Source organism: Pinus tabuliformis, chromosome 4_2 (genome assembly GCF_031772625.1).
Source record: "Pinus tabuliformis cultivar Carrire ecotype Pingquan chromosome 4_2, CPIR1, whole genome shotgun sequence".
Taxonomy (NCBI): domain Eukaryota; kingdom Viridiplantae; phylum Streptophyta; class Pinopsida; order Pinales; family Pinaceae; genus Pinus; species Pinus tabuliformis.
Window position 1 is genome coordinate 203,047,056 of NC_142304.1, and position 13,521 is coordinate 203,060,576.

The 13,521-nt window shown below is 35.3% G+C and overlaps 1 pseudogene; it reads left to right on the forward strand.

The window, feature by feature from the left end:
• The first annotated feature begins 1,221 nt into the window (after window positions 1-1,221).
• Window positions 1,222-4,069, forward strand: LOC149168824 (pentatricopeptide repeat-containing protein At3g26782, mitochondrial pseudogene; annotated as a pseudogene).
• The last annotated feature ends 9,452 nt before the right edge of the window (window positions 4,070-13,521 follow it).

A 13,521-nucleotide genomic window follows, 5' to 3' on the forward strand; every position in this document is an offset into this window, starting at 1 on the left:
CCATAACACAATCTATGCATAGCATCAAAGTATACCTAACTTCCTTGAAGTGAGAAGACATGGTCAAATGCTTAGTAGACCACTTGGTGCACTACTTAGTTGACTCTCCTAGTTGAATGTTGAATGTTGATTCACTATCTCTAAAAGATCCAGCTATGTGATGACCCTACTAAACTTGTTTTTCCTTGAACCCCCATTAGCGGAATGCTTTCAAGTTTAAAGATATGAGATTAACTTTCCTTTACACTCAGCACCCCATAATTACAATTTCTTTTAAATACTTCACAACAATGTGAGCAACATGATCATTTGTTTTGCAATATATAAGAGGTAAAACAACATCATGTGCAAACAGCCTCAAGTAGTAAGCATGGAGTTCCGCATGCTTCATCTTATTGTGAGCAATTAAATTCTCAACTACTTGTAGAAAACTTCGATTATCACAATGCACTACATTTGACTCTTTGAATGAAAACTTAAGCTTGCCTAGAAGGTTATGAATCCACATTGCATGTGTCAACATTAACTACACCAGGATATTCCGTTTCTATGGTTGCCTTCTATAATTTACAACACTAGAACATGGGTCCAGAACCAAGGTGAAACACATATCTAGATGTAGACTTTCTATCATCTCCATCTCTTTCCAAATCCAAGTTTGTGTCATTGACTAATTGGCTCTTATTGCAACAAAATTTGATACCAAGCTGCTAAGTACCTTTGATATAACAAACATCCTCTTTGCAGCCTTTGAGTGGCTCTCCTTTGGATCATGCATGAATCGAGAGAGAGACCACACTAACGATGAAGGAAATATTAAGCCAACTATGACTTAAATAAATAAGACTACCAACCAACTCTTCATAAAAAATAACATCATTTTTTGGAGAATCACTCTCTTTAGTAAACTTTATTTTTTATTAGTAAGGTGTAGGACATAGTTTACAATCTTCTATTTTGAACTTTATTGTAGATTTAATACATTGTTCAAATTAAAAAAGAAAAATAACATCATTAAATTTGAGACTTAGATGCCAAAAAAAAAGCAAAAAAAAATTAAAATCAATAATCCTAAATGTATTGCTAACTATTTCTTCAAACCCAAAATTAAATCAACATTAGTTTGTAAGATAACTATATCATCCACAAACAATACAACAATTCAATTTTTACAAGTGCAACGAGAGAAGAAATTACACAAGGGAGTGTTTTTAAGTGCAAATTGGGAACAAATTATGCACGAGAGTGCTAGACACACCCCACTCTATTCAAAGTTGTATTAGGAGGAGCCGCTGTGTGTTCATCATCCACCAATTGCAAAACCTCATATTGACGGAGAGACTTTGCCAGTCATGATAATGAATACCAATCTACTGGAAGTCTTCTTGCAAGTCCCAACTCAAAACCCGAATGCGAATTGAAAAATTGCATTAGAAAACAAGGCTCTGAAATGGTTCATAGTAACTCAATTATGATAAATTTATAAAATATAGAACGAACTCTTTGTTAGTGATCAGGGCAGGTTAAGGATCCCATTCAACTGCAAGCGAAAGCCAAATGGTATGAATCCATTACTGAATCTGAACATGGCATGCCAGTATGCTACTATTGTCGCGCATTCAATGCAAACAGCTTCTGCGATTATTTCTTGGCCTTCAACCGGCCCGGACGGTTCAAACGGCCGCCTTGTGGAATGGGTTGGGGATAGAAGAATCAAATTGCAAAAGTAATCGCAGCTCCTGTTCAGGCACCCACTTCCACAACATTGGTATTGAAGACGTGAAAGGACTTTGTAAGCAGGGCCGTTTAAAAGAAGCTCTCGATGTTTTAAGATCATCATCTGTGCCAGTGCGAGACGCCTCAATCTACTCTTCTCTTTTGCAGGCTTGCGTTAAGAGTAAATCCTTGGCAGAGGCCAAACTGGTCCATGCCCACATTATTGCGACCGGATTCGAAACCGACTTGTTTCTGGGAGCCAGTGTTGTGATCGTATATGCCAAATGCGGAACCCTGGCGGATGCCTGCTGTGCTTTGATGGAGATGGCTCAGCAGAATGTGGTATCATGGAATGCCATAATTGCAGCTTATTCAGCCCATGGGAATTCAGAGGAGGCCTTGTCACTTTTCAACAAAATGAAACAAGGAGGCATTCAGCCGGATCACTTTACATACGCCAGTGTGGTCTCCGCTGCATCTTTGCAACATGGCAGGGAGATTCAGGACTGCATTATTAAGAGTGGGTTTCAGTTTGATGTTGTTGTTGGAGGTGCTCTCATAGACATGTATGTGAAATCTGGAATTATAGGTGATGCACGCAAAGTGTTTGACGAAATGCCTATACACAATGTAGTCTCCTGGACTGCAATGATCGCAGCTTATGCCAGGCATGGATCTGGTGACGAGGCCTTGAACCTATTTTACCTGATGCAGGGTACTAGGGTCCAGCCAAATCATTTTACCTTTGCCAGCGTTCTATCGGCTTGTACCAGTTTGGCGAATTTGGAGCATGGAAAGAGGATTCATAATTGCATAATTAAAAATGGCGTTCAGTCGGATGTTTTTGTGGGGAGTGCTCTTGTTGATATGTACATCAAGTGTGGAAGTATAAAGGATGCAGGAAACGTGTTTGACAGAATGCCTGAACGAGATCAGGTCTCCTGGACGACAATGATTGCTGGATATGTCCAGACTGGATGCGTTAACGAAGCTATGGAACTCTTCCAAAAAGTACCTCAACACGATGCTGTCTCATGGACTGCCATGATAGCTGGATGTTCACAGAATGGGCGTTCTACTGAAGCCCTGGATCTCTTTTTTCAAATGCGACAGAAGCGTGTGAACCCAAACTCTGTTACCTTTGTGAACCTCCTTCCAGCATGTGCCAATTTGGCGGCTTTGGAGCAGGGCAAGCAGGTCCACGAAGACATAGTTAGAAGTGGGTTTCAATCCGATATCATGGTGGGGAATGCCCTTATAGACATGTATGCCAAATGTGGAAGCATAAAGAATGCACGAAAAGCTTTTGACAAAATACTTGAGCCAGTTGTGGTGTCATGGAATGCAATGATTGTAGGATATGCCTTGCATGGGCATGGGAAGGAAGCCCTTCAACTCTTTGAACAAATGCAATACTCTGACACAAAGCCAAACCATGTCACCTTTGTTGGTGTGCTGACTGCATGTTGCCATTCAGGGTTAGTGGATGATGGTTGCCAATATTTTAGTAGCATGAAAGCAAGGTATAACGTCACACCAGCAGTAGAACATTATTGCTGCATGGTTAACCTTTTTGGTCGTGTTGGACTCCTGGATGAGGCCCTAGACTTTATCAACAAAATCCCAGTAAAGCCTAATGCTGCTATTTGGGGATCTTTATTTGGTGCCTGTAGAATGTATGTCAATGTGGATCTAGGAGAATATGTGGCAGAACGACTTTTTGAATTGGACCCTCAAAATTCTGCACATTATGTGCTGCTATCAAACATTTATGCTACAGCTGGAAGGTGGGATGGTGTGGAAAAGGTAAGAAAAATGATGAAAGACAGGGGGTTGAGGAAGATGCCAGGATATAGCTGGATTGAGGTGAACAGCAAAGTGTATGCCTTCCTTGCTGGAGACAGATCACAGCCAGAAACAGAAAAAATTTATGCTAAGTTGGAGAGTTTGGCTGGGCAGATGAAGGAGGCAGGGTATTTGACCACCATGAATGCTGCGCTTTATGATGTGGAGGAGGAACAGAAAGAACACATTATCTGCCATCATAGCGAGAAGCTGGCCATTGCCTTTGGGCTTATCAAGACTTCCCATGGAACACCTATCCGCATTGTCAAAAACCTTAGAGTGTGCAATGACTGCCATTCTGCAACCAAGTTCATCTCTAAGATTGTTGCACGAGAAATTGTTGTAAGGGATGCTTACCGTTTTCACCATTTCAAGGATGGAGATTGTTCTTGTGGGGATTTTTGGTAGTGCCATGTGAAACGTGTAACAGGTGCAAATTTGGGGAAAAGCCTTGTATAATAACCTGCATCAGTAGTCAGGTACAAGGCATGTTTTCATTTCTACTTAAGCATAGGTTCAATATAAATTTTCAAACGTTTTCAAGAAATCTTCATATAAAACAATGCTGTACGTTGACAACATGAACCAAAATATACTAGGCTGTAACATTATAACATTTATAGGAACCCTTGCAATACAAATTTGGAAACTTGGAAACATTTGCTGACCATGAACTACAAACAGTGTGGCAATAACTCATTCTTTTTAATTATAGTCCTCGGCATCTCCCCTACTACTGTATTTAATTGCTTGGATCAAACTATGGTAGCTTAGATCCCAGGTTAAGAATGGACTGTTTGAGCATGCTATAAAATTGTTTATTATATTGTGAGTTTGTAATTGATGTTTATTTGTCTTAGAGTGCTTATGACTTCAGCTTGAAATTCCCTTTCATAAAGGATATTGGGCAATTGTTTTATTTAAAAATTGCCTTTTACAGTATCGTTTAAATCCCTTTGCTAAGAATATAGCTCGAATGATATTATAAGGTGTATGGTCATTATTCCCATTGAGAGTGATGCTATGAGTGAAACTCTTTAAATTTGATCTTGTTCTTATTTCACGAGCTTTGAGGATCAATGGAGGATATTAGATGATGGAGGATAAGGGTGACAATATATCTAAAAACACTCAAATTAGTAAAAATGTTGATTGATAATAAATTTGGACTGACTACGAAAGAGGGACTAATACCCTAACTACCTTTATGAGGTAAGTGTGTTCTTATTCAACTAATTAATTCTAAGCATGCAATTTATTTTTATGGAGTCTTGTTCAACGTGAGTGGCCTTGTACAAAAATATCAAATGACTGAAACAATAAAAAAAGACAAAGGATCGAATCCAGTCTGTTTTTGTTCTTGTTTTATGGCTGAATGATTGGGATTGAACCTGCATATTGTGGATTCACAATCCATTACCTTGGTCCACTTGGTTACACTCTCCTTGAAAAACCAACCAATGGTCTCTATCTATGATCATTTTTTTCAAGAAAGAAAAATTCTACATTTGTCTAGACAGCCAACTAACATTTGTATTTTACAAAACTAGAACTTAATTATGAATCACATACAAAGTAGCTTATAAGCATGGATACATTTTCATATACCAAAATGTTGTGTGTACATTATATCAAATTACGAGCTTATATATAATTGCATTTACAAACATTTGTGTAGTACACAACACATGCCATCCCCTTTGGAAAGCTTTCACCCCAAAGTTGAAGGACTAAATTACCATGTTGTTTCTTCGACATTTACTTGAATATTACCATATGTATGCACTTAATAGATGGAAGCTCTAAGAGTAGGCTTCTTTGACAAACTCATTAATTGTATTGCATTGAAAGTGTTGAATGTGTTCATATGGGTCCAGGTATGACTCAAGCAACATACTAGGAACTACTAAATAAAAAATGTCAGCCACATAGGAAAACTTCTTACACCATTTGTTCTTGATTGGTTTCCATTGTTTCTTCTTCCTATTCCACTAATACATTTTCCTCACTACAAATCTGTGAAAGAGAATAAGAGCTCCATGGAAGAAAAATCGGGGATTATGCTTACCTCTACAATATCGTGACACAGAGTTTCATCATAGATAGAATATATTAATTGTAGGACCCCTAAATGTGGTCCCAAAATTCCGCTCTTTTTTATTATTATTATTATTAAGACTAAATAGCCGACATACAATTTTAAAAAGAAAAATTACATTTAGATCAATTTTAATCCTTTTCAATATATATCTAGCTATACATACATTTATAAAACATAATCACAACAAATTTATAACATCAATACTCAATGTACATTATCACTTAAAATTTTCTACAATGGTACCATTCAACCAAGTGAGTGTAGAATCTTCAATGTAGGTTGTTCATGATCCTCGTTCCTAGCTTGAAGCTCCTCTAATGACCAAATCTTTTGCAATCCTAGTGCACTAGATCAAAGTTGATAACCCACTCAGTTGTCCAACCTACCAATGCCAAGATACTCTTCTTCCCTTTGGCACCTCGAACCATAGTGGGGTGATAGGAATTTGGGCCATAACCCTGATCTTTCCAAATCAACAAGTTCTTATCCACCACACTATCCAACAAGTACTCAAGATCACAATTTCACAATCACAAGATTATAATATCACAAGTTCTCAAAAGAATATATAGAATGCCATTACCACGCCCATCCAACACTAGGGAGCTCAAAGATCCCCCACATAAGAATGTCTTCTTTTTACATAGTCTTTTAGGTGAGGATTTAGATGTGACATTTTTTTCAATGCAAAAATAATTAATTATTTAATTCCATAAAGTTGATTATTCACCCAGACACATGCCCAATCCACAATTTGGCTCTCATGTAAATTCTTATTATTTTATTAAAAACTAAAGATTTTCTCACCCAAGAGTTACATGTTCCTAAATTTGCTCCTAGTTGTTCCCTTATGCCCTTTTCCCTTTTTTTCACCTTTACAATTTGTTTTAGTTATCTCATTGTTAACTACCAAGAATCCAAGTTAGTTGTGGTTATTTTCTTAATTTCTCCATTTCAAATTTAGTTATCTTTTCTAGGATTTTCTCAATTAGGTGAGGTTTTCTTAATTTTAATTTCTTTGAATTATTTATTCAAATAATTCAATTCTTGCACATATATATTTAGATTTTAGTTCACTTAATTTCACATTAATTTAACTTTAGGTTAATCCTCCTTGTAAACATTATAACTTGTAATTCAATTTTATATCTATATTTACTTAAGTGTAACTTACATCTAACCCCCTTTTAAGTATTAATTTATTAACATTAACCAAGCCATTCCATTCATTTGTTATGCTTTCTCATTAAGTTTAGTTTTCAAAGTCAATAATGAGTAACATTAGATTAACTTAGATACTCAAATAACTTATTAAGATTTTCTTTTTAATCATCCATAACATATCAATCCTTAAGGACTTATGAATTAACCACAATCATAGATTTTCTTATCCTCCATTTGGTGCCAACTCTCGTGCCATTCAAGAACCTCATGTTCCAATGGTTCCATGGGTTTCCCTTCAAACACTTGCAATCAAAGATTTCCTTATCGTCCATCTGGTGCCAAGGGTGCCAACTACCATGCCCTTCAAGAACCTCACATTCCAAGGGTGTCATAACTTTCCCTTCAAACACTAGTGATTCGAGCAGGGGAACGAAATATTGGTGGAGTGAAATTCAATAGTCTCCTCATCGCCCTTGTTGGAAGTTTCATGATGACTGAGGATCAAGGTTCCCCTTGATGCATGCCCTTCAATAGTTCCTCATAAGAGACCATATCCGTGGTCCAACCCTCACAACATCATGTAACTCTAAGGATAAGTGTGCCTTGTATTTCATCTTGAGCCATGGCTAGAGTGCTTACATGTCTGACTAGGGACACTAGTCATACCCCTTCAAAGATATATAGTCTTTTTCACCTACAAACCCACTACCCATCGATGGGTCGTTTGATCAACACTTATTAGTGCTTACAAAATTGCGGAGATTGTTGGGCTATTTTAATGTCACAATAAAAACCCTTCACAAGTCAATCCGGGGCGTAAGCTAATGAGTTGTAAACACTATATGTATAGGCAACATGAGAACTATTTTCCTCTTTAAAAACAACTAAATAATAATCTTCTATTCTACTCTTAGAAAGCAATTGAAATCTACTTCCGATGCTAAAACAATCATCAAAACTGAAATCAGATGTGCAAGGATCTAGGACCCTTCTAGGTAGTCCTTTACTTCAAATCCCTTGGCTTGGCTCTAGAACACACTCTTTCATTGCTTCAAGGCAATGTTTATGCATTCAGTTGTAGGTTGGAATAGAAAGTAAAAGATTTTAGTTCTGGACCTTAGTCTCCTGAAATCAAATACTAAAATCAAAAGTAAAGCATGTAAATGAAATCCAATACAAAACTATCCTATGATAATATATTAATGTATGTCATTGTTTGCTTGAGCAAGAGTTCTAATGTAGATCCTTAGACTAATCTAAATCACATAGAATATAAAACATCAATGAAATACATGAATACTAAACCAATCGTTATCAAACTGGTCACTTATCCTTTTACCAAACACACTTTATGGAGAAACTGTTCAGAAAGTAGATCAAACTCTAATTATCATATTAGAAACCATATTGAGTGTACAAAAGCTCTATTCAATAACAAATATGATTGTAGACAGAGTTTGGGCACAAATGATACGTTGTCACAAGTTACGGATCATTACTTAGATTACTTATACCTCTGACTCGTATGGCAACAAAATAAAATATGTTCCTAAGCTTGAATCATTTTCCACAATCAAACCAAAGAAATGCTATTGTTTATAAACTCAAAGGGATGTAATGAGGCAAGGGTATTTACCATAGAGCGTAATAGAGCACTATGTTTCAAGTCCTAGTGTTTTATTAGTCCTAAAGCAAAAAAATTCAAATGATCACAAAAAAGAATGAGATTGCCAATGGTGATTCTTGTCTCAGGGGAAACAATATATCTGATCCTTCATAACACATTTGAGATCTCAAATCATTACAAATAAATAGAAATGAATTGATTAATTAATAATCTCCTTTCAAAGTACAATCAAAACCACAGATTCAAGACAATCAACAGGATACTATAAATGATGGTGATTAAAGGCTAAAATTGGACTATATAAAAGATATAATGCTACATGGTGAAAACAACAATGAGCATTAATCCATTAACCACACACATGTTGTATAGAATAACACATTTATATACCACAGTAAACTGAAAGTGATATGAACACAAACAAAATAGAATACTTTACAATCAAGAATGCAACTGTGCGGGGTCCTTCCCATATTGGTGCCTGCTAAAGAACGATCACAAAAGATGAGAAGTCACAATGGAAACAACAGATCAAGAACTGAGTCTCATATCAAGCAAGATCATGTTACATAAATTATGTTATTATATAGCTCAGACACAAAGTTTACAAAATATAGAGCTTGATCGAAAAGATTGACTAGATTGATTGACTAGCTAGCCTGACATGGAGATTCGTGGCCATATCTATACATATTACATTGAGTATTACATCAAATTATGCCTTGGAAAGACCATGACATAGAGATAAGACATAATCCTTGGATCTAAGGGCAAAGTTACTTGTAACAGCCGAAACATGAACCAAAAGATCTTCTCTGTCTCTGTGAACTTCACCAAACCTATTGCAAACATGATGCAACCGACCACATCCCAAGTATGGTGTAGTTGTGATAAAAAAAATAGGGCTTTGTTATGGTTGAGAATATCATAGAACCATCAATGCCTTGTTTTGACTTTGAACTTGCCAAAAAGGATGCAAGCACGTGTTAGAACAAAGGTTTCCATGTTGTTGAGTACTTGACAAACTTGAATAGCGAACCCTTTGCGTCAATGGCCATGAATGCACAAACACTGGTCCACGATTTTGCTAGTACTAAAACCCTTCTATTAGTACTAAAAATGAACTACGATTCCATCATTAGTAAAACAACCTCAAAATACACTGTAGCCTAGTTAAAAACATAGGATTTTAAGAGATTAAGAAAAGAGTACATGGTCACACTATTTATGGGTATTGACAATTAATATTGTAGGTTTTGAAGGCAAAAAGAGTATAACAAATAAGAGAATAGTGTAAGGAAAGGGTGATTAGGGATGGCAATGTTGAGGACCAATAAAGACATCCATCAATATAAATCCATATAAACATATATGCTATCTTCATCAATATCAAATATCAATCATAAACATAAATCTCAATATGACTCAAATCTTCATGCTAGGGGTCGTGTCTGCAATCCTCATTTCTTGCCACATTCAAGAAATGGTCAGTACAATCTATTAAACTGATGTAACCATCATCAAGTAAACATCATCAATTATCGCATATAAATTCCATAATCAACATCATCATTATCATAATGAAAGTAAACATCATATTATCATGAAATATGGGTCTCATTGAAATACATAATGTCTAGATCATCATAATGATTGTTAAACATGATACAACCATCATCAATGATCACATATAAATTTCATAATCAACATACTCATCATAATGAAAGCAAACATCATAATATCATGAAATATGTGTCTCATCAAAATACATAATGTTTGAATCATCATACTGATGTCCTCAAAGAATAAGTCTTTGTCCACATGGTTTAACACAAAATAGGAATAAACCAAGCACTACATACAACCCTTCCTAATCCAAACTTCGTCCTGAAGTTTCAAAATAAGTAAAGGTATAATTGATGCATCTCCTTGGCATCCTCCAAGGTGGCAAAACTGGTATACTACATGTAACACCTATACTTTACCTTAACTAACCTTAGAAAAATGATATATATTTTTTGAAACATTAGGACATGTGATTCACAAAATTTCAATGCACTTAATCATGTGATTAAGTGTATTTTCATTCTATGATTATTACAATATAATATAATGCTGAAAATTATATGTCTAGGATCCTCTATCTAATAAATATTTGCCTTTCGCTTAGATGGTTTATTACTCCTATATAGTTAAATGTAAATTGGTATTATGGATCAATTTTAGGGGTTGTTTTTTGTTTAAAAAAGACATACCAAAGTAGTGTTAATTGATGTTAGGAATTCTATTCATTTGTTAATATCAACATATATAAATATTTAAGTCCCAAGTAATTTATATAGCCTTACCATTGTTAAATATCATATTATAAGATAATAAGTTTTATTAATCCACATGATCCTTATTAATAATATATAACCCATTACCACTATTGAATAACTATTATTATATTATAAGAATTGATAAACTCCTCTCATTTTTTTTATTTTTCTAATAGTCAACTATACACAAACTCTATATATAAGCAACTAGAGAAAATGCCAAAATAATATTTTGCCAAAAGCAAAGAAAGATCAAAATTTTGGAATATTACAATGCATGGTTGTGGCATGATTTTTATCTATCCTGCAAAGTAAAAATGTTCATTCAACCAATAAAGTCATAAAAGTAGGTACACCAACCATTAGAAAGTCCAAAAGTGGATGAATACGTGCTTCAATCATAGATGCATTGTTATCACATTGTTGGAAATTATGGAGAAGATTGTAAAATATGCTAACTACAAGGATGATATCTCCTAAAGAAGCCACTTACAGAAGGGAAAAGCTAAAAACTTCCATAATTTGGTGAGGTATGGATGATCTGGAAGAGATAAATTATTGCATCATACTTAAAAAAGCTACAAGCATTTTATGTTTATTATGTCTGAACTAGGGATGAAAATCGCCACCTGAAACAAGACAACAAGGAAGGATGACTTACAAGTCTTGTATAATGATCTTGAGAATCTAAACAACATTTTAGATAAGCACAAACTTACAAGAAAATTGACAAAAGGAAAAACTAATATGCTATATTTTAATAAACTGGAAAAGGAAATCTTTGCATCAAATCTCCTTAATGAACAAGGAGTTGCAAGTTGATCCATTTATTGACTTTTTACCACACAAAATAGTTTATAGCACATGTTTTAGCATACTCTTCCACCTCAAATCTAGTCATCATTGTTTTTTTTTTTACCTTTCTTCATTCAAGTTGTTAAAATGACCACCCTGAACAACTAACTTAAGAAACTCTACTTAGGGTATAAAATTTGTTGCTACTTTATAGGAACAAACCTATAAAAAAACACCAATTTATTCTACTACAAATATTCATAGGAACCAACCTACTTTATTAATTTTGCTTGCTTCTTCAAAATGTATATTAGTTGCCTATTCTTTCACGAAGTCTTCTTGCTGCTTTCGCATTCTCTAGGTCTATTATTTTCTTATGCTTTAACTAGGTCTATCAAGTGCTTATGCCTTCACCAAGTCTATGTGTTGCTTCTTCCTTCACCAATTCTACTTCTTAAAAAACCTATTGCTTTGGGCTTCTTCCCAAGAATGAATTTTCATAACATGCCACTCATTCAATTCTACAGATATAATGTTGACACTCCTACTATAGGTACCTAGGGATCTCTTCTTTATCTTTTCTATACTTCACAATCTAAAACATTTGAGAAAGAATGTTATTAGCAAAATTACCAAGCTGACCCATTTGAAACATGCTTTAAGAGCATTTAGAAACACTAAATTCCTCAAATCATATCTCTAAAATTATAGTGTTACAAGGTCTGAAATTTCTATCTCATGTACATTGAGATTTCTTTTTTGTCTCTTCCATATTTCACAAAATAAAACACCATAGAAAGAAAGTTATAACAAAAATACCAAGTTGACTTGTTTGAAGTAGATTTTATGAGCATTTAAGGAGTCTAACTTCCTCAGTGTTAAAATTGGCAACCGGGGCAAAACTTCATGTGGGTCATCTTATTCATGGCTGATAATATTTTTATTAGATTCCTCTCGTCGAGAGGTGTAGGAATAATATAAAGATCATCTGATTCTGATAAGTATTCATGGAGATATGAATTTATTTTGATTATGGAAATATTATCAAGCCGACCTACAACTCATGTAGGCTCAGAAGCCCAACAGTCGCATCTATTCAAACACCAACGTTGTGTATAAATATAAAATGACTTTTCCTCATTTTCACTCACTCTTCTCATCACATCTCTCTCTCTCTACTGCGTAGAAATGAGTCTCTTCTCTATTGCGTAGAAATGGGTCTCTCTCTCACACATGTGAAGCCAGAAGCTATTGAACCTGAAGCTGCAACTGGAGATCCAAAGATTGACTTGCGTGGCCTAGAAGATCTCCTCTTTGGAATTGCGTTGTAGGTCCATCTGGATCTCCTCTGAAAGCCGCAAATTTTGGTGGTGGAATGAAGTCAATCCGACGAACGGTTTGCAAGATATCGACTGCCCTAGTTTGAAGCCGGAAACTGTTGAAACTGAAGCTACAACTGCAGAAGTAAAGATTGACCTGTGTGGCCTAGAAGATCTCCTCATCTGAGTTGCACTGTAGGTTCATCTGAATCTCCTCTGGAAGCTGCAACTTTTGGTGGTGGAATGAAGTCAATTCGATGGTCGGTTTGTGAGATATCGTCTGCCCTAGTTTGATAATGAAGCCGCTAATGCTGATGCTATTGATCTAGGGTTTGCTACTACTGATATGAATCAGATTTATTGTAATATTTCTCTCTGCTGAATTATTGAAGATAAAAGAAGATTTGATCAAAGGGTTTCCCCACACATTTTGGGGTTTGTCCCTGGCTAGCCGCCACATCTTGTGTCTCTTGTCTTGGCTTGTTTTTTGTCGATCGTTTAATGTTCTATCTGCACTTTACTTTATGTACATGTGATTGCTAATCTGTGGAATATAATAAGAAAAAGAAGTAAACTGTTATAAGCATAGAAAATACCATAACTTAACATTGTATCGGAGCTGAGGTGAAGACA